At 40.9% G+C, this 16,763-nt stretch overlaps 1 pseudogene; it reads left to right on the top strand.

Annotated features, from left to right (window-relative positions):
- The first annotated feature begins 1,464 nt into the window (after window positions 1-1,464).
- The window catches only part of LOC140906177 (macrophage mannose receptor 1-like), a 54,634-nt pseudogene continuing 39,335 nt past the window's right edge, over window positions 1,465-16,763 (top strand).

Raw genomic sequence — 16,763 nt, forward strand, 5'->3', positions numbered from 1 at the left:
AGATACCTATCCACCTTTAATTCAAGATACTGCTTCTCAAGTTACCTTGTACATGAGGAAGTATAACTATGTAGATTAATTGTTGAGTCACAACTCTTCTAGCATGTAGACAGATCCGTAATGTCCTGATTAGGTGTGTCACCACTGATTGCCAGGATCCAGTACAACTTTCCCTTCACCAAAGTGTGTCCTCATTGATAGATGTGATGCCTTCATTCTCTAGCTAGCTGAATGCCTTTTGTCTTTAACATATTTTTCAAACAGTGCAATCTCTAATTGTGAGAACTAATTCACAAAAAATATAAAATAATGCATGCTATTTCCCCTCTTCATCTCCCCCACCCCTGCCTTCCTCATTTCATGCTGGAAGAAATGTTAAACATACTGTGTAAGTTTACTCTTGGCTTGCACAATGTAAACGAGGTAGCAGGTCTGGTGGTGGAAGGTCAGCTTTGTGGAGTTTGTGGTGAATCAAGACAGCACGTGGGGTGAAACTTTCAAAAGTACCTAGGAGCCTTAGTCTCTTTTTCAAAAGGAGGCTTTCTCTGGCAAATGGAGAATAAACTAAGATGAAGGCCAGCTGTAATGTTAGTGTTAGAACTTTAGTTATTTCCAAACATTTTGACATTCAGGATTTTGGTCTACAAGATTCTAAATTCCTAATTATTCAATTGCAGCATGGTCTAGGGGATAGGGTACATGACGGCACAGCCCTGATGACTTGCCTTCTCTGCTAAAAAAAGGTGTATTTTTTACCTCAAGGAAACTAACATACATGAGCTATCCTGAGATAAAAACACAGGGAAGAATAGGCATTTTTGTTTTGCCGTGAGATAAACTATGCAAGGTCAACCCCAGGCAGATGTATCGTGCTGACCTGGCTTAGCTTACTTCATGATACAACTAAAGTGCCTTGTCTTCATTTTAATATATCTGATGCATGTTAATTACCTTGAGGTAAAATATATATATTTTTAAAGTAATGACAGGGCCTAGGAGTCAGAAGACCTGTTTTCTATTCTCTGCTCCACCACTGGCTTTCTAAGATTGTTTTTGAGAATTAATGTTCATTTTTTAAGGAAAGGGAACAGCTTTGCTCTTTTATTCTGTTTGCTCCCCGATATCTTCACCAGAGAGTTGATTGACCTGACAGTCCAACAACTGATTCATCTGTAAAACTAAGATATGTCCAGAAAAACAGTATTGATCTGACACTACTTTATTGCCTGCATTTCTCTGGAAGGAAACTTTGTTCTTAGGAGCAAAGTTTACACTGTGAATTTGAGTTATTTTAAAAAGCCACATGTGACAGGATATTTCTTTATTTAGAGCCCAGAGCTTTCCCCTGATCTATCAGCCTTTTGAAACTGAGGAGGACCTGCCACCTAGCTTGTCTGAGAAGGATTTTATTGACAGCAACTAATTACAACGCATCTCTTGGTGGAAAGGAGTTAAACATTTGTGATGACTCTCTCCATGTTGCTGGTTTTTCTCTCTATTATTCATAGTGCTTTGCAACTACTGGGTAAGTCCTTGTTTTGTCTCCGCGATAAGAGAGGATATGAAAGTGCTTCCCCTTCTTGTGCTTTTCCTTTGACGCTCTGGTCCAGTCTGTTTATTTTGAATTTATTATTAATCCTAATTTGAGTGGTTTAAAGAAATGGGCTAGAGATGCTTATCCAGATGTGTTGGATCCGTCTCAGAAGAAGGTAAATATTTACGGAAGCAGCAGGGTCCAGGCCTAACAGGGGAGCAGAAGTAACAGCAGAGGCAGACACACTCAGGTATGATCTTGAAGTTTCCTGTAGGATCTGATTTAATCAGCAACACATATCTATATAAAAGAATAAAATGTATTGGATGTGTACCTTCTTCCACTTTAGATGAGCTTGTAAAAGAAAAGATATGACTTGCAAATAAATAATTGAACGTTAAAGTGGGGCTATGTGGCTGTTGTTAGAAATATATAAGCTTGCGTGTAAGAACGTATCAAAGATATAGGCAGAAACTGGTTGTGGGCATTGACACGGGGCAGAGTTAAGGTTGTATGTGCATATTTAACTCTGAATAAGAACTTTCAGGCCAGATCATGGTTGGCCCTGCATTGATGGACTGGGGATGGAGAAAGGGTGCAAGCAGCCTTCCCCTATCCTTCAGTGGACCCCTGCGCAGGGATTGGACACAATATAACTTCTAAGTAGAGCTACTGCTCCTTATTAGCACTGCCAGATGCCATAGCCACCCAAAAGCGTGGCTTAAATGAGGATAGAGCCTGGCCTTCATCATCAGCCACCAGAGTCCATTTAAAAGGGTTGCAAAGCTGCAGCTGAAGTGTGAATTTCACTGGTATCCCAAGAGGAACTAATCATAGAATATCAGGGTTGGAAGGGACCTCAGGAGGTCATCTAGTCCAACCCCCTGCTAAAAAGCAGGACCAATCCCCAATTATATCATCCCAGCCAGGGCTTTGTCAAGCCTGACCTTAAAAACTTCTAAGGAAGGAGATTCTACCACCTCCCTAGGTAACGCATTCCAGTGTTTCACCACCCTCTTAGTGAAAAAGTTTTTCCTAATATCCAACCTAAACCTCCCCCACTGCAACTTGAGACCATTACTCCTTGTCCTGTCCTCTTCTACCACTAAGAATAGTCTAGAACCATCCTCTCTGGAACCACCTCTCAGGTAGTTGAAAGCAGCTATCAAATCCCCCCTCATTCTTCTCTTTTGCAGACTAAACAATCCCAGTTCCCTCAGCCTCTCCTCATAAGTCATGTGTTCCAGTCCCCTAATCATTTTTGTTGCCCTTCGCTGGACTCTCTCCAATTTATCCACATCCTTCTTGTAGTGTGGGGCCCAAAACTGGACACAGTACTCCAGATGAGGCCTACCAATGTCGAATAGAGGGGAACGATCACGTCCCTCGATCTGCTCGCTATGCCCCTACTTATACATCCCAAAATGCCATTGGCCTTCTTGGCAACAAGGGCACACTGCTGACTCATATCCAGCTTCTTGTCCACTGTCACCCCTAGGTCCTTTTCCGCAGAACTGCTGCCTAGCCATTTGGTCCCTAGTTTGTAGCTGTGCATTGGGTTCTTCCGTCCTAAGTGCAGGACCCTGCACTTATCCTTATTGAACCTCATCAGATTTCTTTTGGCCCAATCCTACAATTTGTCTAGGTCCCTCTGTATCCTATCCCTGCCCTCCAGCGTATCTACCACTCCTCCCAGTTTAGTATCATCCGCAAATTTGCTGAGAGTGCAATCCATACCATCCTCCAGATCATTTATGAAGATATTGAACAAAACCGGCCCCAGGACCAACCCCTGAGGCACTCCACTTGACACCGGCTGCCAACTAGACGTGGAGCCATTGATCACTACCCATTGAGCCCGACAATCTAGCCAACTTTCTACCCACCTTATAGTGCATTCATCCAGCCCATACTTCTTTAACTTGCTGACAAGAATACTGTGGGAGACAGTGTCAAAAGCTTTGCTAAAGTCAAGAAACAATACATCCACTGCTTTCCCTTCATCCACAGAACCAGTAATCTCATCATAGAAGGCGATTAGATTAGTCAGGCATGACCTTCCCTTGGTTAATCCATGCTGACTGTTCCTGATCACTTTCCTCTCATGTAAGTGCTTCAGGATTGATTCTTTGAGGACCTGCTCCATGATTTTTCCAGGGACTGAGGTGAGGCTGACTGGCCTGTAGTTCCCAGGATCCTCCTTCTTCCCTTTTTTAAAGATGGGCACTACATTAGCCTTTTTCCAGTCATTCGGGACTTCCCCCATTCGCCACAAGTTTTCAAAGATAATGGCCAATGGCTCTGCAATCACAGCCGCCAATTCCTTTAGCACTCTCGGATGCAACTCGTCCGGCCCCATGGACTTGTGCACGTCCAGCTTTTCTAAATAGTCCCTAACCACCTCTTTCTCCACAGACTAGTGGAGAAAGACTATTCTTATTATACCTTATTATTAGTACTAAGTAGCACCTCAAGGCCCTAACTAGCATTGGGGCCACTATGCTAAGCACTTTATAAACACATAGTAAGAAATGGTTTCTGTCAATTTGAAGCTTACCATCTAAATACACAAAACTGACAGAGTAGAAGAAAATGATTTATTATTATTCCCATTGTAAAGCTGGAAAACTGAGGCACAGAGAGATTAAATGACCTGTTCAATGTCACACAGGAAAATGGTGGGCAATTGACCCCATATCTCCTGATCCTAGTCCAGTACCTTAGTCACAAGACCATCTTTCTTCACAGACCTTGATTACTCGGAGTTTTCCAGATCCATCTCTGTGGTTTCTTCAACATTCTTCACCACAGAGCTGTGATGTTAAAACACAATCTAGCCCTCAGGAGTGAAAATCACTGGGAGCTGTGTGTGTTCTGGAGCTCTGAAAATGAGGCTAATTCCATTTAGATGCCTAAATGTGGATTTAGAACCCTAATTTTGGACACACACATTTGAAATATTTAGTGATCATGTAGCATAATTCCTCTTCAGTCTTAACTATACTTAATAGAATGTTTGGTAACAATAGTTGTCTACAGAGTTCTGTTCTATAAGAAATTCTGTTGTCACACTACATCTGCAGCATGGACTTGTGGGCAATGGACTTGTTTAAAATCACTGATCAGAGGTAGGGCTGAAAGGGCCAGGGTCCATTATACATCTAAAAGAGGTTATTTTTATTTAAAAATTCCATAAAGGTGTATTCAGTATATTCATTTGATTTAGAAAAGTTAAGGTAACAAGATACACCTAACATCTATATGGGTGATTCAAGCAATTGACCCCCTTACTCCCGCCCCATCATTAGTTTTTTGTTTTGTTTTAGCTATTTAAAAACAATTTGCCATCTTACTTCATTCTTCTCAGTGGAAGCTAAGAGGCCCCTGGTACTGACCACACAGGAATACACAATGAAAACAAATAAATGAGAAAAAGGCTTCCTCAGCTGATGCTCAGGCTCTTGGCAGCCTTGTCACTCATTCTGAGAGTTCGGATGGATCCTCCTCAGCTGGGTTGTAGTTTGGGGGTAATTGTTCTGCCTTGACACAAAGGGGCTTCTGTGGCAGCCGCTCTGCCAGGCCAGGCAGCTGCTCTGCCTCTTGTTGCTGAATTCCCCTTGTTGGAGCTGAGCAGGGAAGGAACAGCCAGTGGGAGCAGGTGGTGGCAACATGTGAGGCAGCTCAGAACTGTCCCCAGGCTCCTCCAGCCAGACTCAACCATCCAGAAAGAACTCCCCTTACCCATCACCGAGCAACCATAGCCCTCAAGTAACAACTTAGCTACCCTCCCACTCCAAAACCCGAACACCCAGCCGTCACCCAACAGCACTCTGTTTACACCCAAAGAACACCCAGATACCCGAATCTCCTATCTACTCCAGATGACCTAACACTATGTCCTGCCCCGTGTCCTATCCTTGACATAGCTTGGAGCAGGGTGTGCTGACCATAAAATGAGATTTATGGTTATATGCAAATTATTTACAAATATAAAAATTAGCTCATTGAATAATTTGTATACAATGCCACACACAAGCTCCTTCAACACTTGTGTAAGCTCCAGAGCTAGAAGACTTAGGGAGATGGAACACAGCTCTTTCTATAGAGGAAATGCCAGTTCTAGCCTTACCTATTTATGTGAATTGTAATGTTTCTTAACCATACTTCCACATTGTGTGTTTCGTTGCTGTAGCTGGAATTTGCCTATCATCTGATTGTATAAGTTATATTAGACTCTTGCTGTAACTGCACTAATGAAAGGACATAGGAAATTGGATAACAAGCTATTATTTTTGTATGCAGTGTAGTTGTAGCCATGTCAGCTCCACGATATGAGACAGACAAGTTTTAATTGGACCCACTGCTGCTGGTGAGAGAGAGACAAGCTTTCAAGCCACACAGAGCTCTTCTTCAGGTCTGGGAAAGGTGCTCCCAGTGTCACAGCAAAATGCAAGGAGGAACAGATTGTTTATCTAGCCTAAGCAATTAGCACATATTGTAAGGGACCATTCAAGGCAGAGTGGCCTGTTAACACCTCTGCAGTCATGGGCCAAAAAGAGAGGGTTAGTGGGTTACAGATTTTTGTAATAAGCAATAAATGCTGTGTGTCTGTTCAGCCCATGATTTTTACTGTCTAGCAGAGTTATGAATTTAAGCTCCCAGCCTCTTTTTTTGAAAATGTTGTGCAGGTTTCCTTTCAGGATGAGGCCTGCTAGGTAAGATATAGTGTGATCGTTTTGTGAGTTTCCACGGTATGCATCCGATGAAGTGAGCTGTAGCTCACGAAAGCTCATGCTCAAATAAATTGGTTAGTCTCTAAGGTGCCACAAGTACTCCTTTTCTTTTTGGAGAAGTGTTCACCCACAGGTGATAGGGTATTTTTGTCTTTTATCATTTTCCTGTGTGAGTTCATTCGAGAGCGCAGTGATTGTCTGGTGTCATCCACATAGTTATTATTGAGGCATGATTTAGTGCATCCAGAAAAGCTTCTTGGAAGAAGTGTTTTTTTCGGGACAAAGTTAAAGGAAAAAAGAAAGTTCCATTATAATTATTGCTTTGTTAAAATGTGGTATAATATAAATTGTTACATTTCTTCTTTGCTTGATTGGCTCTTTGTGTTGTGTATGCACAAGTCACACCTGATATTTTTTTCCCCTTTCCTACTCAGGCTCCTGAAGATACTGCCTCTGTGACTATAAGTGAGACTTGAACCCACAGTCACTTGCCATGAGTAAAAGGCCCACTCTTGATTCAATAAAGCAACACCTCCCACATATGCTTATGGTTTTCCCCTCAGCCTCTCTCCACCCAAACACATTAATTATTCTCATTTTGTTTTGCAGATAATGAAATATTTTTAATATATAATAAAGACCTCAAGCGCTGCATACAGGCTCACAGTTCTAGCTCCATCACAACTGCCTTTTGCAACCAGGATACTGAGTCACAAAAATACAGGTGGGTCTCTGATCACCAGCTTATGAGTGTAGCATTGAGGCTATGCTTGGGAGTGCCTTCAAAGAAAGACCAGGTGATGATCACTCTGTATCCCTGTAACAAGACAAGTGAACTCCAACACTGGGAATGCAGAAATGAAACCCTTCTTGCAATCCAAGGAGAAGATTTGTTTTTTAACTCTGGCAGCAGAGAAAAAGGAAATCTTATGCTGCAGAAGGAATCAGGTGTGAGGAGTAAGTGGAAGATCTATGGAACCACAGATGATTTGTGCTCTCAGGGCTATGAAGGTGTCATAAATATAAAGGGAAGGGTAAACCCCTTTGAAATTCCTCCTGGCCAGGGGAAAGCTCCTCTCACCTGTAAAGGGTTAAGAAGCTAAAGGTAACCTCCCTGGCACCTGACCAAAATGACCAATGAGGAGACAAGATACTTTCAAAAGCTGGGAGGAGGGAGAGAAACAAAGGGTCTGTGTCGGTCTGTATGCTGCTCTTGCCAGGGACAGAACAGGAATGGAGTCTTAGAACTTTTAGTAAGTAATCTAGCTAGGTATGTGTTAGATTATGATTTCTTTAAATGGCTGAGAAAAGAATTGTGCTGAATAGAATAACTATTTCTGTTTGTGCATCTTTTTTGTAACTTAAGGTTTTGCCTAGAGGGGTTCTCTATATTTTTGAATCTAATTACCCTGTAAGATATCTACCATCCTGATTTTACAGGGGGGAGTTCTTTATTTCTATTTACTTCTATTTTTTATTAAAAGTCTTCTTGTAAAAACTGAATGCTTTTTCATTGTTCTCAGATCCAAGGGTTTGGGTCTGTGGTCACCTATGCAAATTGGTGAGGCTTTTTATCCAACATTTCCCAGGAAAGGGGGGGTGCAAGTGTTGGGAGGATTGTTCATTGTTCTTAAGATCCAAGGGTCTGGGTCTGTAGTCACCTAGGCAAATTGGTTAGGCTTTTTACCAAACCTTGTCCAGGAAGTGGGGTGCAGGGTTTTGGGAAGTATTTTGGGGGAAAGACGCGTCCAAACAGCTCTTCCCCAGTAACCAGTATTAGTTTGGTGGTGGTAGCGGCCAGTCCAAGGACAACGGGGGGAATATTTTGTACCTTGGGGAAGTTTTGACCTAAGCTGGTAAAGATAAGCTTAGGAGGTTTTTTCATGCAGGTCCCCACATCTGTACCCTAGAGTTCAGAGTGGGGGAGGAACCTTGACAGAAGGTAAAGTCTGAAAATTAATCTTTTCATTGTTCTGAACTAATTTATTTGTGTATGTGTCAGAGTAATTTGATTTATATTCATCTGATCGTATAATCAGCCACACTCAGTTCTCCTGTGAGACTATGGTAGAGCATGACTGGTGGTTTATACATCCCAATCCTGCAAATACACTCTTCACTTTACACACGAATCATAACCATGGTATCATTTGTTCAGCACCATGAAGGAAAAATGTGTTGTCTGTAAAGCAAAAATGGAATTAGATTATTTTTAATTATTAAGTGTAACTCTTTTAGTCTATTCAGCTGCAGTATACGTGCTAGTAAATTGCTTTGTAGTTACTGGATGAGAGGCACAAATTTATCTCTGCTTACTTCACACTTCAACGTTGATGGCCCATTAATATCAGAAAAGAAAATCAATTCTGTGTACAGTTCCTCCAAATGCTTTAAGTGACTTTAGAAGATGAAAAGTCCTTTTAAGGGTGAACTGAAAAGATATTTACTTAAAAATATACAATTATTAAAAATGAAGGTATATGAGGAACACAATTTTTTCAGTTTAAAGAAACTAATCTTAATATGAATTTAGTGAAAATAAGTAGGTGCTTCCACCAGCTCATGAGTATGAGTTCTGAAGGTTCAGTTTCCAGCTGCCAGGATGCATCCGTTGAAGTGAGCTGTAGCTCATGAAAGCTCATGCTCAGATAAATGTGTTAGTCTCTAAGGTGCCACAAGTACTCCTTTTCTTTTTACTGAACAAATGTATAAGTCACACAGTGTTTCCTGGACTGTCTTATGCTGCTCTGAGAGTAACAGTGGGCCATCAGTGACCATGCATGCAGTGGCCCTCCCACATGTGATACAGAGGATTAGAGAGTTGGGCACTCAAGCTTCCTTATTTTTATTACTATTTCTATACTGACTTCTATCATTTTGTATCCTCAGATTTGTTTACATTGCTAGGAAATGCCAATGGGGCACCCTGCGTATTCCCTTTCAAGCTGAGTGGTAAATGGTATGCTGAGTGTACAGATGCTGCCAGGTCAGATGGCTTGCTCTGGTGTGGAACAACTGCAGACTTTGACACAGACCAATTGTGTGGATTTTGCCCATTAAAATGTAAGTTCTGAATGTTGATTTAGAATATATAATAGCACAATATTTAGGAAACAGAACAACACTGTTGAAATGTCACTGACAGCGTTATGTTCACAAGACAAAACTTGAACTGATTTATTTTGCATCATCCTCTACCTCCACCCTATAACATTTCTTACAGGGCACTAATGTAAAATCTAGTGCAATACAAGGTAGTCATATAAAATATTACCTGTGTGCATCTATAATTATAGAAAAAGAACTCTGGTTAATTGGGGACTGTTATCAACTGCAGAGTTTTGAGCAGCATCTCTAGGCAACTCTAAATTCTACTGTAGTCAGCATAAAACCACCAGTGTAACAGGCAGCCACTATCAGGGTATGTCTTCACTACCCACTGGCTCGGCAGGTAGTGATTGATCTATCGGGGATTGATTTATTGCGTCTTGTCTAGACGCGATAAATCGATTCCCGAATCGACACCTATACTCCACCTCGGCAGGAGGAGTAAGCAGAGTTGACGGGGAAGCTGCCGCGGTTCACTTGCCACCGTGAGGACAGCAAGGTAACTCAAACTAAGATACTTCGACTTCAGATACGCAAATAGCATCGCGGAAGTTGAGTATCTTAGTTCGAACCCCCGCCCCAGTGTAGCCCAGGCCTCCGTTGCCTCAGGGGCTATTTCCCTCACTGCCAGCTATGGATAGCAGTAGTATATCACCTCTCCATCTTTGGCAGGCCTGCTGTGTTGGAGTTGCAGGTTGGGTGACCAGATGTCCTGATTTTATAGAGACTGTCCTGATATTTGGGGCTTTGTCTTATATTGGTGCCCATTTCTCCCCATCCTCTGTCCTGATTTTTCACACTTGCTATCTGGGCACCCTAGACATAGGAGCTGGCTATGCTAGATGTATATCCCCTTGGGAGATGTCAGCAGTCTCCTGCGTGGCACAAAGAGAATGGAATGGGACACAGAATCTGGGCCAACATGAGTAAGGGTTGTAGAATGAGGCCATTACAATCGTCCTGGAAAGCCACATACTCAGTTGACAGCCATATGTAGGGTCAGGAAGGAATTTTCCCAAGGTCAGATAGTCAGTGACCTTGGATTTTTTTCACCTTTCTTCACAGCATGTGGGTGAAGGTCACTTGCCAGGATTATCTGGTGTAGCTCACTTAATCATTTCCTGCCATTGCACAGGCCTCCAGCACTGGTGCACCTCGGTCCATCGTAGTCTCTGCCTGTAGCACATAGCAGTCTAGTCTCCTGTGGGTTGTAATACTTTGATTTTATTTCAGTTATTGTGCTTAGTGTGCTGGTACTGGGTGTTGGTGGTGGCGGCAGCCTGTGATTTACAGGAGGTTAGACTAGATGATCTCGTGGTCCTTTCTGGCCTTAAACTCTATGACTCTGTGACCCTATTAAAATGGATACATAAAATGGATACTGAGGTTAGAGAGAAGGTCACACTAGGAAGATGAACTATGAATTTGTAGAAGATAATGCAAATGCAATCTCAACCTTAATATTGCATCAATGTCATCATTTGCTGTTAATTTCCTTGCTTTTTCAGAATGAGAGAGAAAGTCAAAGACCAGATTCCCCAGTTTGCTCTGACTGTTTTGTGCCACTCCTGTGATGCAAAGCAGCTGTGAATTTGCCTTAACCAGCCAATGAACATCATAGTGCTGAATTTGGCCATAAAACTAAAAACCAGTAACTCCTTCCTGAGGGTGCAATGGCTGTTGGGTCAACTCTAATCCTTCCTTGGCCTGCCTGACCCCACCTCCCAAATATGGCAGCATGGGAATGCATAGGGAGCCACTCAAGAGTTGTGCTTTATCATGTATGAGAGTGTAGATACTGTGGGCATGAACCCCAAATTCTCATCTATTCTCTACTCCTTGTTGTGGAACCATGTTAAATCTATTATGACTAGGGCTGTATAGTGCCATGGAGGAAGGAGCAGGATTTGCACCATTGTATTTCTTTCTTTGCGAGATTGTCACATTTGAGCTATGAAACTGAATATATCAGGTGAAATCTTGGCCCTGTTGAAATCAGTGGCTCATCCCATTGACTTCAGTGGGGTCAGGATTTAATCCATGGAGCAAAATAACAGACTCCCACTTTTAAAGAGAGGATTCTGTTTTCTCTGTTGGAACAGCGCGACTTTACAAGTACACTCACAGTTAAATTTTATCATTCATTTTATATGCATTAGTCATAATAAATGGCAACATTGCATCCCACTTCTCTCATGCAGATAATGAAACTCACAGATTTTGGACTACAGACCCTTTGACAGGCATCCACTACCAGATAAACTTCCAATCAGCTCTTACATGGCACCAAGTATGGAAAAGCTGTCAGCAACAGAAGGCAGAATTATTAAGTATCACAGAGATACATGAGCAAATGTATCTGAGAGGTGAATTACCAAAGCAATTCTGAGTGAAAACGAGTTATTTTTCTGTGTTGGATTGGATCACTAACTTTTTAGTGGTTTAATCACGTATTGTAATTAATAAGCGTATTGAATATTAGCAATATGTGCTAACGTGTAGGAAAAAAACCTAAACACAGAAAGTTATGTTTTTGAAACAAGATGTAGAATTACCATTCAAATGGCTTAGAAAGTATTTGATTCAATTCCCTTTACAGTAAATTCAAGGATTCCCATTGATTTAGTTGGGAGTTGGATCAATCTCAAAGAAAAGTAGTTCAGGAAATGTTCTTGATATGATAACACTGAAGGAAGAGATATTTTGTTCATATTACACTAGATATTGCCATTTATAAGCTTACAGTACTGGAAATTCAGCTGTTCCTCATATAGCAATTCCAATACATACAACATTCCGGGAATTTCCTTTCATATAAAGCACCTGACTGGATTAACCCTGTCAGCAGCTCACATAAATATTGTGCACATAAATATAGGCTCTTTTTGAATGAAGCCTTTGAATGATTGTGCATCAAAACTTAGAGTGAATTTAGCAATAAAAATATAATTTGCAGCACTTAATACCTTTCTTTGCCAAAGCTTATTGCAAACACTAAATGTTATGGTGAATGGCGTCAAATTCAGATCAAATAATAAGGTACTTGTATTTTTGTCATCCTCATCTCATAGATGACCAATAACTAAATTGCAATTAATGCTCAATTTTAAATAGTATATTTTAATAACAATTTAGCATATTTACTATGAGTCAACACAAAAAGCATGTTGACTTTTGGAAACCACTAAGCAGACAACTATTAGCTTCTTCAAAACATTGTGGCTGTAAAGTATTTTACAACAAATGTGTGATGATGTATTTTCATTTCTTTTGGTTCTTTAGATTTGATTGATAGGATGAGATCGGCTCTCTGGATTGGGCTTAACAGTCTGAATTTCAACTATGGATGGCAATGGAGTGGTGGCAGTCCTTTCAGATATTTAAACTGGGCTCTAGGTAGGGGTAATTTTTAGAATGGTTTTAAGGATAAAAATCTGCAGCTAGAATGTTGAATGGATATCAGTTACAATTTTGTACTTTTCTCACATATAAATATAGCATTTGTAATGAGAGCCATATGAATAGATCATAGTTGGAGCTGAGCTCCACTTTAAAGATCTGACAGTGGAGTTATGCTTTTAATGTGTAATCTGAAAATAAAAAAAAACCCCAGAAATCATCATCTTAAGGAAACCAAGTTCATTAGAAAAGTAAGAGAAAATCCTATATCAAAAGTAAAATGCAATAAAATCCTATATAGCCTCTGTCTGGGTAACAGCTGGGCTGCATAAGGAATGTATTTAGAGGTAATGTTGAGCCAATTAAGACATCTAACATTCTCTTTGTGCCCCTTAAACTTCATCATTTCCATTTGACAACATCTCAATGTGTCAGCTCTCAGTGGCAGTGGGTTTTAGTCTCTCAGAGTTTTTCCTCCTTATTTTTGAGACTTTCTTCTCGTTTTTATCCTAAAGAGTCTTTGACCATGTGAGTTCCCGTGCATTTACATTCTAGCCCTGAAGTAATCTCTACTGTCGTCATAGTAACAATGATGTGGCTCAAATTCAAAACTCTTGTTATGATCTCAGCTGCCTCACAAACCCCAATTTTATTCAACGTTATATTTGCTTCCTGAGCAAATATATTTGATTTTCTTTTCCCAAGCCTCACCAAGTCTTAAAGTTCCTTTAGAGTTGGAGTGTATGGCTACCTACCTTTCCTGACACCATGATTGGAGGAAGGCTCCAGAGTAGTCTGGCCTGCCTATATCTTCCCCAGGACTCCAGGGTATGACTATTCCCTGCTGGTCCCATCAAACTTCATGCCCCACCTCGTTGATTCAAGGGGGCATTGTGCCTTGGCCTCATACAGCCTTCACCCAGGTTGTTTCTGCATTCCCTTGACAATGGGTCATATAAGTCAGTAATAAAATTCTCTTATTTCCAATAATTTTAGCAAATATGATTTTCCACTTATCTTCTTTTACTTTCTAAACAGTAAATAGAATTTATAAAAGGAATATGAATGTTTCCCCTAAATGCATACAATTTCTCTGTATTGTTAGTGTCTGATTATTCAAACACTGGGGTATATTCTTCTTTCAATACATACATATATAATTCCTAGCATGAGCCAGAATTATGCACAAGAATCAATAGGAGAATATGCAGTGCACAAAAATATTGGGCCAGATTGTGTCCTCAGATTTCATGAGAGAACATGAGGGCAGAATTTGTCTCATTAAGTTGACTGTTAAGCAGTAATATCAGTATGAACTGACTCCAGTTGAATATTACATCAGATGTTCTGGAATTCATATATTATCATACATGTTTAAGGGAACATTGACCAGTAAAGAGCTATTTTAACACATTTCTTTAGCTACAGTATAAAAATAATAATACCAGTGAAATGCTGAGTCCATAATCTATATGGGAAAAGGTACAAAAAAACATGAGGATTTGCACTGCCTACAAGGAAATTCACTGGTTTTGAATTCATTTATTGAAGGAAACACTTCTCTGGAACCTGAGAAAATGTGTTCAGTACTAAATCCTAGAGGAGGTGCTAAATGGGAAAACCGTGAATGTGATCAGAAAATTGGCTATATTTATAAAAGGAAAAACTCCACTTTGGATTCTTTCTCTCTTCCCTCAGGTAGGTCAGTCAATAAAAATTATAGTAAAAGCTTTTTATTTAAATTGTATGGATTTGGTCTGCAGAGATCTGTCACAGAAATGCATTTTTATTTATATGAAATGACAAAGTTGCTTCATCCAAGAGTAATTCTTTTTAAAAATCGCATATGTTCTATTTTGCTGGTTGCACAGAACAAACCATTCTACCCATTTCCCTGTTTTAGACAGTCTAGGAAGCATACCATTATTTAATCAATCTAAAGTAGGTTGTCTAAACTTTGGCAACTTTTCTAGAACTCAGTGCACACCTAAATTTAAATGATTTATTTTTATTTATAAAAACAGAGGTTACCATCTAAGCCAGGGGTGGCCAACCTGAGCCTGAGAAGAAGCCAGAATTTACCAACGTACATTGCCAAAGAGCCACAGTAATACGTCAACAGCCCCTCATCAGCTCCCCCCCAACCTCCGTTCCCAGCACCTCCGTCCCACCGGCACCTTCCCCTCCCTCCCCACAACTCCCGATCAGCTGATTTGTGGCATGCAGGTGGCTCCGGGGGAGGGAAAGTGGGGAGTAGCGAGGGCACTGCAGGCTCAGGGGAGGGGGCAGCAAAGGGTGGAGTGGGGGCAGGGCCTGTGGAAGAGCCAGGAGTTGAGCAGTGAGCACCCCCCGGCACATTGGAAAGTTGGCGCCTGTAGCTCCAGCCCTGGAGTTGGTGCCTATACAAGGAGCCACATGTGACTCAGGAGCCACAGGTTGGTCACCCCTGATCTAAGCCATGGACATCCTGACATAATTTAACTTCACAAAGAAATAAAATGGATTGTGCTTCCCCGCATAAACCCAATAGGAGTTCAGGATGTTTAGCACCTGCTACAATGTGTTCTGGCCTTCCAAGAATGATTCCCCTTGACTTGAGTGGTCACTGGATCTGGGCCTTAGCAAGCAGCAGCGTGATCACTGGAAGCCCTGTAAAGACTGCAGTATAGGCTCATATCACCTCCTGATAAAGTCAAATGGAATTTGTCCCTAGGTATTAGATCCTGTAACTGGCAAAGGGAAAGATTTACTGCAGCACCACTTTTCTGAGAAAAGAAAGACAGCTATCCTGTCTCTGACAAATTATTTAATGAGAACTGTCATAAATACAAAGGGAAGGGTAACAACCTTCCTGTATACAGTACTATAAAATCCTTCCTGGCCAGAGGCACAATATCCTTTTACCCGTAAAGCGTTAAGAAGCTCAGGTAACATGGCTGGCACCTGACCAAAAGGACCAATAAGGGGACAAGATACATTCAAATCTATGGGGGGGTGGGGGGAGGGAAGGCTTTTGTCTGTCCGTTCTGTGTGCTTGCCAGAGAGAAATCAAGAAAGCAGTCAATACAACTCCATTAGAATTAGTAAGCACTAACAAGGAAATGCATTAGTTTACTTTTGCTTTGGCTTGTGATTTTCTCTGTGCTGAGAGGAAGGTGTATTCCTGGTTTTATTTTTGTAACTTTAAAGTTTTGCCCAGAGGGAAATCCTCTATGTTTTAAATCTGATTGCCCTGTGAGATTAGCTTCCCTTCCAATTTTACAGAGGTGCTTCTTTTACCTTTTTTCTTTCTAATAAAGTTCTGTTTCTTTTAAAAGTGTGACTGATTTCTCTATTGTCCTAAGACCCAGGGGTTTGGGTCCGTGATTACCTTGTAACCAATTGGTTAGGATATTATTCTCAAGCCTCCACAGGAAAGGGGGTGTAAGGGCTTGGGGGGATATTTTGGGGGGATAGGAACTCCAAGTGATCCTTTTGCTGATTCTTTGTTAAATCACTTGTTGGTGGCAGCGTACCCTCCAAGGGCAAAGAGTTTGTGTCTTGCGGAAGTTTTACCCTAAGCTGGTAGAAATTAGCTTAGGAGGTCTTTCATGCAGGTCCCCACATCTGTACCCTAGAGTTCAGAGTGGGGAGGGAACCCTGACAAGAACCTATGATGTAGAAAGTAAACATATGCTGAGAGGTAATTGCTACTGTTGCAATAATATGCAAAACATAATTAGATGCAATGCATTATGTGAAAATATTACATCTGGAATTATAAAACATAATGTGTCCAAATTTGCACATTTTGCAATGTTGATGTTTTCAAACTCTGAAGTCCATTTGGCATTGATCCCATTTTTTTCTGTCTTGGTTGAATATGTTTATATTTTCTACACCAAATTCTGTGTATCATAGCAGATAGATCTAATAGCCTTAGATATTTAAATGTAGAATGAGAAAAAAATACTTCCAGTACCTTAACTCTTCTTTTATTTTTAATTAAT

Source organism: Lepidochelys kempii, chromosome 2, assembly GCF_965140265.1.
Source record: "Lepidochelys kempii isolate rLepKem1 chromosome 2, rLepKem1.hap2, whole genome shotgun sequence".
In the NCBI taxonomy this organism is placed as follows: domain Eukaryota; kingdom Metazoa; phylum Chordata; order Testudines; family Cheloniidae; genus Lepidochelys; species Lepidochelys kempii.